This window comes from Papio anubis, chromosome 17 (assembly GCF_008728515.1).
Source record: "Papio anubis isolate 15944 chromosome 17, Panubis1.0, whole genome shotgun sequence".
Lineage (NCBI taxonomy): Eukaryota > Metazoa > Chordata > Mammalia > Primates > Cercopithecidae > Papio > Papio anubis.
The window spans coordinates 55,696,489-55,707,072 of NC_044992.1; the positions used below are offsets into that span (position 1 = coordinate 55,696,489).

Here is a 10,584-nt window from a genome sequence, read left to right on the forward strand (position 1 = left end):
GCCCGGCCTTTTATGTTGAATTTGAACATTTACAACCACCTTGCATTGTGATCATTTCAAAATGCTCAGCTCACAGAAGCAGCAGCTGAAGCTCACGGGAGGTCACAAACCAGCCCAAGGTCACACAGCAAACCAACGGGTGGCAGAGCTGGGAGCTCCTCTCTCCCCTTGTCCTCTTACTCCCACCCTTGACTTCAGGAGCAGGTCCCCCCTGTGGGCTTGGCAGAGTCTTGACCTTGTGCCTCTCTAAGGTCACCCTAATAGGCCATCTGAGGCACCCACAGGAGGCTTCTGTCAGCCCTGCCCACCACCCTAGCTGATGGAACCCAGGGGTTAAGCAGGAGGGGTGGCAACTCCCTGGGCCTTGAATAAGGCCCTGTCAACTGGGAGGGAAGCTCCTGACACTCTGTTGACCTTGGAGATGGTTCAGAGGCTCCAGTGAGCCAATGATGAAGGTTGTGTTTGAGACAGGGTCTCACTTTGTTGCCGAGGCTGGAGGGCAGTGGAGCAATCATGGCTCACTGCAGCCCTGACCTCCTGGGCTCAAGCAATCCTCCTGCCTTAGCACCCAAGTAGCTGGGACTGCAGATGCACACCAGCACATCTGGCTCATTTTTGTATTTTTTTAGGGACAGGGTCTCACTTTGTTGCTCAGGCTGGTCTCAAACTCCTGGGCTCAAACAATCCTCCAACATCAGCCTCCCAAAGTGCTGGGATTACAGGTGTGAGCCACCACACGCAGCCTACTTCCTTCCATTTTATAGACATTTTACAACAAGACTCGGAGACAATCAGCAACTTTCCCACAGTCGCACAGCTCAGAGGGGCAAAACCAGACCTTCAGGTCATCAGGGTGCGACTGTGATTAGCTCTGTGTCCTGCGGCCAGTTCCCTGATCGCCAAACCTTGGTTTCCTCATCTGCAAAATGGGAATAATAGTAGTACTGCTCTACAGGGATGTTTCTCTGTTTTCTTCTCAAGACTTCTTACTAGATGAAACGACTTTGTTTATTGGTCTGTAATCTGTCCTCCACTGTTAGGATGTAAGCAGGGGCCTTGCCTCCCCGGCTCCCCCACTGGTACCTCCTCCAGAGACCAGGACGGTGTTGAGTGCATGCGTGAGTCTATGTGGAAAGCCGGACGTGGTTCTGAGCATAGAGGAAGTGCTCAGTCAGTGTTAACTGCTATTGTTTTACTCTGATTCCCAATCCCATGTGTTTTCATTTATTTAATCAATCAAAATGCATTAGGTATCCTCAGCCTGCCAAGTCCAATTTTGATAGACATGCAGGTGCTTTGAAAAGAAAAAGGCAGGCCAGGTGTAGTGGCTCACGCCTATAATCCCAGCTACTTGGGAGGCTGAGACAAGAATGGCATGAACAGGAGAATTGAGGTTGCAGTGGGCGAGATCCGCGCTCCTGCACTTCAGCTTGCTGGGGCAAGACTCTGGAAAAAGAGAAAAGAAGAAGAAGGAAGGGAGGGAGGGAGGAGGAGGGAGGAAGGAAGGAAGGAAGGAAGGAAGGAAGGAAGGAAGGAAGGAAGGAAGGAAGGAAGGAAGGAAGGAAGGAAAAGAGAGAGGCTCCAAGAACCTGCCAGACACCACCACCAAGCTTTTCCCTGCCACGTTAAAATACCAGGGCTTATGGCCCCCTGTTCCTCACTCAGAGGAAGACTTTGATCCAGGTGCCAAGTTCCACATTTCTGCTGGTGTGCCCTACATATGGTAAAGGGCTGGGCCCTGTTGGCAGTGCCAGTCCTATGAGTTGAGGGGCGTGGGAACTGGAGCGAGGATTTGCAGGAAGGCCCTAGGTCCAAATGTCACCCTGCACCCCTGCCCATCTCTTCCTGTTGGGTTGCACAGCCTTCTGAGGTCTCTGACCTAGAATCCTTTGAGCTTTTGCATCAGGTCCTGTGCAGAGGGCAGAGCTGATGGGAATATTCTAGACCATCCCTGTTGTCCCTTGGAGGAGGGCAGGTCAGAGTGGGGCAAGGGTTCGGGTGACTGCTGGTTCAGAAAGCTAGAGAAGGAGAGCCCCCCAGTACTCTAGGGTCAGCCCAAGGCTGGGCCCTGCCCAAGGAGCCTCTGCCTAGGCAGTGACTGCTGACATGCGGCCCTTGTGGCCACTGCATGTCAGAGCTGCCTGGTCCCAAGTGGCTCTGAGTTTCCCACTCCTGGTCTCCACTCCCTAGCCTGCCCTCACGTTTCTCAACCAGATACTTCCTCAGTCTGGTGCTCCAGTTCCAGTTCCATGAAACACTGTGCAAAGCCTCAGGCCGCATGGGTCCACTGCACCAGTGTGACATCTACAACTCCAAGATTGCCGGGGAGCTCCTGGGGTGAGTGCCCTCTTCCTTCATTTGTTCTTGGCTCCCCCATCTCCCTTTAAGGAAGTCCTGCTCCAGGCTCCCTCTCCACCCCCAACTACACTAGACACCTTGAGCAGAGCTTTATTAAGCTTATATTCTAGCGGAAGTTCTTCCTCATGTCAGACTGCAGTCTTTCCTACATTAATCAGAGCCCATTTCCTCTTGTGTAGCCTTCTGTGTTCAGAGACACTGCTTAGGCTAGGCACAGTGGCTCACACCTGTAATCCTGGCACTTTGGGAAGTCGAGGCAGGTGGATCACCTGAGGTCAGGAGTTCAAAACCAGCCTGACCAACATGATGAAACCCCGTCTCTACCAAAAATACAAAAATTAGCTGGGCATGGTGGCAGGCGCCTGTAATCCCAGCTATTTGAGAGGCTAAGGCAGGAGAATCACTTGAACCTGGGAGGTGGATGTTGCAGTGAGCCGAGACTGCACCATTGCACTCCAGCCTGGGCAACGAGAGTGAAACTCCATCTCAAAAAAATAAAAAGGAAAGAAAGAAAGAAAAGACACTGTTTAGCCCCTCCCACTAACACACACACACATGCACGCACGCGCACACACACACACACACACACACACACACGGCAGTAAGCCAAACTGTCCCAGACAGGAAGCCAGCATTGGGGTTCTACCTCAGGCTTCAGCCTTCCATCTGAATCTCCCTTATCCTTTCCTTACAAGGTGCTGACCTACCCTCTCAGCAGCACTTGGCATACCCTTGAGTGCAGTCTGTTTCTCCCATCTCTTCTTGGAGGTGCCCAAATCCAGTTCCCAGGCTGATCCAGGATGCTTTCGCAGTAGTCTCTCGGCATGCTTCTGGTCAGCCTGTGGTCCACTTTGACCCTTGAGTCTTTTTCTCTGCACTTGGTGTTTAGCTTATTCTTTCCATGCCTACCTACGTGGCAGTGGTTTTTAGTCCTAAAGCAAACCCCAAAGGAGTAGGGGACTGAACTGAAAATGTGAAGCATTTACTACTACAGGGGGTGCTCTCTGATGAATACTCTTACAATGTTTCATATTATAATAATAGCTCTTAACTTTGCAAAGTGGATATTATTATCTGCCTTTTACAAATGATGAAACTGAAGGCAAGAGAGGTGGTGTCGTTGTGTGTCATTCATCTAGCAAGAAGCAAAGTCATGCTTTGAACCCATAACTGACTCCAGAACACATTATCTTTCACCCTGTTGGCCTCCATTAGTCAAAGAATACAGTCCCTGGTGAGCTTAGATCCAGGTCTAACTGGTTCCAAGATCAGCACCCCAACCTTGGAGATGTGGAGCTTACCCATTGACTTGATAATTTTCCTGTTGAATTTCAACAGATTTCAATAGGTCCATTTCCCTAATTGGTCAAGGTCATCTTGAGCTTTATTCCTGTCTCCTAGAGGATTAACACTGCCACAAATTTAGTATCCTTTGCAAATTTAATGAGCATATTTTTGATTCCACCATGCAGTTTATCTCTAACCACCAGGCCAGATGGAGTTTCAGGACTGATCCCCGGGGCTTTGCTTCTAGGGAGGGCTGCACCTTGCATGACTGTTGTCCCCCTAGTAGATTTGGTCTTCCATCCTTTCATGTCTCTGGACTTTATTCTAGCTGATTGCCCAGCCTTGAGCTTTTCTGAACATGTTGAACATAAGGGCACCTCTCTGCTCTTTGCATTCATATCTCTGGCTGCCTGTCATTCATTCTTTCAGTAAACATTTACTTGTCTCCATACTGACCAGCTGCTCTGCATCCAACAGGGGAGGATGAACCACAGGATAAATAAATTTCATGGCCGGGCACGGTGGCTCACACCTGTAATTCCAGCACTTTGGGAGGCCGAGGCTGGCGGATCACCTGAGGTTAGGAGTTCGAGATCAGCCTGCCCAACATGGCAAAACCCCGTCTGTACTACGAATACAAAAAATTAGCTGAGAGTGGTGGTGGTCGCCTATAATCCCAGCTACTTGGGAGGCTGAGGCAGGAGAATTGCTTGAACACGGGAGGCGGAGGTTGCAGTGAGCTGAGATCATGCCACTGCACTCCAGCCTGGGCGACAAAAGCGAAACTCCATCTCAAAAAAATAAATAAACAAATAAATTTCATAATACCAGGCAATAGAAAGGGGCTTTGGTGAACATAGAAAGAGGGTTAGGAGGTCGTGCCAGGGAACCAAGGAGGGAGTTTTGTCCTCAAATGCAAGTGTGCAAGAAATAGCAGAAAGCAGGCATGGTGGCTCACACCTATAACCCCAAAACTTTGGAAAGCCAAGATGGGAGGATCCATCAAGCCCAGGAGTTTGAGACCAGAGCAGGCAACATGGTTAGACCCTGTATCTACAAAAAGTGAACACAATTTAGCCAGGCATGGTGGCACGTACCTGTAGTCCCAACTACTCAGGAGGCTGAGGTGGGAGGATCGCTTAAGCCTCGGAGGTCAAGGCTGCAGTGAGCTGAGATCACACCACTGCAGTTCACCCTCAGCGACAGAGTGAGACCTCGTCTAAAAAAAAAAAAAGAAAAAGAAAGAGAAAAAAATAGCAGATATCTCTTTTCTTTTTTTTCTTTTCTTACTTTTCTTTTCTTTTCTTTTTTCTTTTCTTTTCTTCTTTTCTTTTCTTTTTTGAGACAGTCTCTGTTGCCCAGGCTGGAGTGCAGTGGTACGATCTTGGCTCACTACAACCTCTGCCTCCTGGGATCAAGTGATTCTCGTGCCTCAGTCTCCAGAGCAGCTGGGATTACAGGCACACACCACCACGCCTGGCTATTTTTTGTATTTTTAGTGGAGACGGGGTTCCATCATGCTGGCCAGGCTGGTCTCGAACATCTGGCCTCAAGGCATCCCACCTTGAGGGATGAACAGCCTCCCAAAGTGCTGGGATTACAGGCATGAGTCACCACATCTGGCTAAGATATCTGTTTTCTTTACATCAACTCACCTCTTTCATCCCACTGGATTGGTGGGACGTTTGACCTCAGTCATTTTCACCACTTCCCACCCTCACCCCACTCAAGGTGCCCAGGGCTCTCAGGGTCTGACTTGGCACCAAAGCATGTGGCCAGTGAGTCATCTCTTGTCATTGCTCACCAGTCCCTGTGTGTCCCTGGCCAGACCCCTGGTCAGGGAAAACCCTGAATCCAGGCTTAGGACTTCACATAGCATTTTCTGAGCTATGGGCAGAGGAGAGGTTTCTGAGTAAGGAGGATGTCATGACCTTTGCAGATGATGAAATAGCAGAAGAGCAGAATATGGTTTGTGGAGGGGAGAGGAGATGCGAGTGCTTGCGGGGTAAAAGAGAAAGATTCTTGACTGCTCTTTTGCCTAATTGATCTTAAAACTTGGTTTTGCTACTTTTGATTCATCCTCTTAAACATAATGGCCCTGAATCAGGCTCTGGGCTGGTTCTGTTGGGAATGGAGGGTTGAATTGCACCTGGTCAAAGTTCTCAAAGTCCCCCAGCCTCACCCCACCAGCCGTGGTGGGCCTGACCTTGTCCATGGGATGTGTTGTTGTTACTTTGGAGTTGAAAGCTCCAGGCAGCATCCAGTCGTCACCTCTGCTGCTCTCTGGTCTCATGTCCTGTCCATAAGGGCTGTTGGCTGGCCTTTGGTCAAACATCTTGTCCCGCCCAACCTGAAGGACTGTTTTTAAATGGGTAGATTCTCAATGGTTGAAGCTTTTCACCTACTAGGTTCTTCCTCTTACCCAGGAGCCAGCATCAGAACCTCTTACCTAGAGTTAGTTGTGGTTTTTCTTCGCCAGTGGTTTCTGGCCCCACTGACCTTTGGTTTCCCCCCTTCATTATTTCCCAGTTGTTTATTAGCTGATGTGCATAAGCGTTTGGAAGCTACAAACCCTCCTTCATGATTGTGGGACTTAGTCCTCATCACAATGAGGGCAGGTATTCATGGAGCCCATTTTACTGATGAGGAAACTGAGCCCGAGAGAGGTTAAGTTGTCTGCCTAAGGTTATGCAGTCCATAAGTAGCACTGCTAGGTCAGGTTTAAGCCTGGGCCCTGTTAGTCTAGACCCCAAATTGTGACCGCTGGGCCTCTGGGTCCCAACTCTCTCCTGGTCGGATCAAGGAACAACAGGTTGGGAAGGATCAATATCTGCCCACCACTGCCTCTGCTGGGGGCTCTGGAGTGGAGAAGCCTGAAGCCCTGGCTTCAGCACACCTCATACTCCCACTGTGAGCCCAAGGGACCTAGCGTAAAGCTCAACCACCTGCCCTAAAGACTGGGTGTGCCGTGAAACACAGCTGACATTTGTGCAGCACTACAGGTGGTGTGCAGAGCACCTCCCACGCTCATGATGTTTCTAATCCTCCCAAACCCTCCCGAAACCAGAAAGGGGTGAAGAGCTGCCACTATCTACTGACATCGAGCACCTCATGGGTAACAGTGTCTCAGGACTTTATGCCTATTTGAGTCCAGGAGAATAATAATCATCACAGTATTACCAGTAGTACTAGTAATCATCATCATCATCAGTAGTTAACAAGTATTGCCTGCATGCTACGCTCCCCAGCACCGGGCTTATTTAATCACCACAATGGCCCTTCGAGGTAGATAACATTATCATCTCCATTTTATGGATATGGAAACCCAGGCTCAGAAAGGTTACTTGCCCAAAGCCCCACAGCTACTAAATAGCAGAGCTGAGATTCAAACCCAGATTAGTCTTCTTTTAAACTTGTGATTGTATCCACTATGCCGAATTCTGTGGGAAAGTTCTGGCTGGCCAATCGCTGGGGCCAGGATTGGGTGCACTGGGGGCCTCAGCAGTACCAGCTGATGCCCCCACACAGCCTCACAGCTGCATCCACTCCCCCAGGGATGCTCTAAAGCTGGGCTCAAGTAAGCCATGGCCAGAGGTCCTAAAGATGCTGACTGGGGAGTCTAAGGTGTGTATAAAGGCCCTCATGACCTACTTCATACCCCTACTGAACTGGCTGGTGACTGACAACATGCAGCAAGGGGACATCCTAGGCTGGCCAGACTTCAGCTGTTCCTTTGAAGGTTTGATAATCTGACCCTGGTTCCAGCTCTGGGCTAGCCCCAGGCTCCACCTTACCCTGCTCTATCCTAGTACCTACCCCTACCCAGCCTTAACCCCTGGCTCATTCATGACCTGGCTTGAACCAGCACAGCACTGCTGCTGTGGGACCCTGTCTGTACCAGGCCTGATGCAGCTTCAGCCAAGACCACCGCCCACACCCCAGCCCCTGGCTCAGTTGCTTCCTTGCACACTGTCCAGCTAGGCCGCCAGGCTGACATCTGAGCGAAGGGTCAGCATCTTGCCTCTGGTCCCTCGCATGCAGGGGCATGTAGTCCAATCAGATCTCCTTTGACAGCCACAGGAGATCCCAGGGGTCCCTCTCCAGTTCCACCTGCCCTATGATACTCCCATGTCTTTCACAGAAAAAGACACAGACAAAGTGACATTCCTGAATCTGAAGCTGGACCCCAACCAGGCTAAATTTGGGTTCTGGGTGCTGCTGGCCCTGGGCTTTGTCATGTCTCTGGTGGTGCTAGGGCTGGCCTGCAGGCTGCACTCCCTGGAAAAACAGTCACTGACCCAAGACACTGAGATATTCAGCCCACTGCCCAATGCCTACTTCCTGGGCAGAGCCATGGAACCTGCCAGACTGTTAAAAGACAGTGGATGCTGCTGGGCCTCTGCCTTGTCCTGATGCTGTGCTCAATCAGCCTGGCCATCTGGATTTTCACACAGTAAAGCAGGAAGCCTCCGTGGGTAAGAGCTGAATGGTGGAGCTGGGACTAGACACCAGTGAGACTGGTGAGGCTGGGGGGCAGGAGGAGGGAGGCTGAGCCAGAGAGTTGGGGGGAAGAGGAGGGGACAGCCTGCATGCATAGTGCCCAATTATAGTTGGGTTCAGCTGTGGCAGATCTGGGTACACGTGACATTGTAATTGTGTATTTGCAAACTCATGTATGTGAGGCCGTGTGCACAAAAAACTGGCTCTATGTGATTCTATGTGTGTCCTGGGTTTCAGGCCAACCTCCTTCCCCTGGTGGCTCAGGACCTAAAGTTTTATTGACTCAGTGGCTGTGTCCCTGCAAACCAGCCCCCACCCCAAGTCATGCCCAGAATTGGTTCTGCACACAGCCTTGTTTTCTTCAGTAGCCCAGTTATGGGGCTGCAGTGCCCAAGGAATCTTTGCTCTGGTTAGAAAAAGGACTCTGCTTTAGTCCACTTCTGCTCTGGTTAGAAAAAGGACTCTGCTTCAGTCCACAGTACATAAAATGTACTCAAGTAGAACAGGACATTCCTTTACGAATCACCAGTGCCCAGGTTATGAGCACTGTGCTTTTATACCAACCAGCACATCTTTCTGCTAATCCTTGGGCCAGCCCTGCATTGGGCTACATAATCCAGCCCCCAAAAGCTCTTTGTTGACCAGTCGAGATGCAAGTAGCCTCACAAACTGCCCCATGGCTCTCCCTGCCCCAGCCTAAGCCCTTCCAAATGGAGACAGTGGGTTGCTGGGCACTGAGCCAGGCTTGATTAATGATTGACTTCTTTAATATTTAAACAAAGCTCATCTCAGCCACTCTGCTCTGGAGATGGCCTTGTTCAACACACACACACACCTGCTGCCTGGCCTGTTGCCCTGGGGAGTGAGCATAGGACAAACAGCACCTTTTCAGGCTCAATGGGGGATGGGGAGGACAGGAAGGAGAGAACTGTAGGAGAATATTTGGGAAATTAGTGTTCTAGAAACAAGACTGGGGAAAGAATGGGAAGGCCTCTGCCCCTGCCTTTCCTAGTTCATTATCCTCAGCTTGAGTCTGCCTGCCATGAGGATGCTACATCCAATATTGGGGATTCAAAGTGTCTGGATGAAGGTTCCATGGACTCCTGGGGAGGCTGGAAGTCAGTGTGTGTCAGAGAATAGGGAAGACTTGAGGGGAAACAGCATTACAGCCAGTAACTACAGAGAAGGGGTATCCTGGCTGCAACTGAGCTGGTGGGAGGGTGGCCAAAAGAGGAGACCAGGTCTCTCTGAATTAAGAATCTGAGCCCTGAAGTCAGGTGTTCAGGGGACAGAGATACTAGGCTGAGATCTCCATGGACCCTACCTCTGTCCAGGTTTCAAAAGGTCTTCCTGAGATCTGGCTGAGCCCAAGCACTTGCTCCAGCCCCAGGCTCTACAGCATCCTCATTTGATGACTCTGTCCCTGCTCTTACTTTTCTGTGCCATAATGTCCTTATTTGTCCCTATTACTATCAGCTCTATAAGAGCTGAATGCACATCAGGAGTGTGCCCCTGTGTAACAACTCTAGTCAGCACAGGCCATGGTGAACAAAGGGACTTGGAAATTGATGGAATGAGTAAGTGAATGAATGAATGAATGAATGAATATCCCACTGCCCAAGTCCCTCCTCAGAGCTCAGCACCCCATGCACTGAGCTCATGAGAAATAGCCCCTTCTTTTCCTCCACAGCCAGCCTGTCCAACAGAGGGGCAGCCAGGACATCTCTGCCCCCTTCTCATCCGCCAGCCACAGTGGCCAAAGAGGCCACCACTAGGCACTGTGGCTCTGCATGACAAAGGCACATACATCCCAGGACTCCAAGCCTGTCACCCGGACTCCAGTAAAAACCTCACTGAGCCTCATTGTCTATCCTCCCTCCCCCACCCACTATTGTAGAGTTTATGTCACCAGAATATTTCTTTCATGTCTAATTGCTTAAGAACTTGGTTGTTCATCAATTAAATCCAGATGTTCAAAATGGCATCTGAGGGTCTTTATTAATTACCTCTTTCCTCCAAACTCACCTCTCCCACGCCCCCTTGTTCCCCTCACCCCAGCCCCTCTGCACTGACATCACCTTTGGCCTTTGCCTAAGGTGCATGCCCCATTTGAATGCTTGTCCTCCAAGATGAGGCTCAAAATTGCTCACCAAACCCTCTGCAGCACTACAAGCCCACCCAGGTGCTCAGTGAACAGTGGTCCCCTTCTCCCCTTCCTCTCCAGGAAGCCTCTTTCAATAAACCTCATCCCACCCCCATCTGCTTTTTCTAGTGTGTTCATTTTCAATCAGTACTCAGACACTTTTATCAGTGATCACTTGCTAATAGGTGGTTTTAAATCTGTTCTCCTTCCAAGATGTACCTGTATGCTAAGAGCTCTCAGGCCTCTGAAGAAGGCACCTTATTGCATACTTCCTTCTCTCTTTCTTTCTTTCTTTT

The 10,584-nt window shown here is 50.2% G+C and overlaps 1 long non-coding RNA gene across 1 annotated transcript; it reads left to right on the forward strand.

The window, feature by feature from the left end:
* Window positions 1-1,578: 1,578 nt before the first annotated feature.
* LOC116271070 lies at window positions 1,579-10,177 on the forward strand. Its single transcript, XR_004179479.1, has 3 exons — window positions 1,579-2,337; window positions 7,787-8,120; window positions 9,836-10,177. It is a non-coding gene; the product is annotated as an uncharacterized LOC116271070 (long non-coding RNA).
* Window positions 10,178-10,584: the final 407 nt, after the last annotated feature.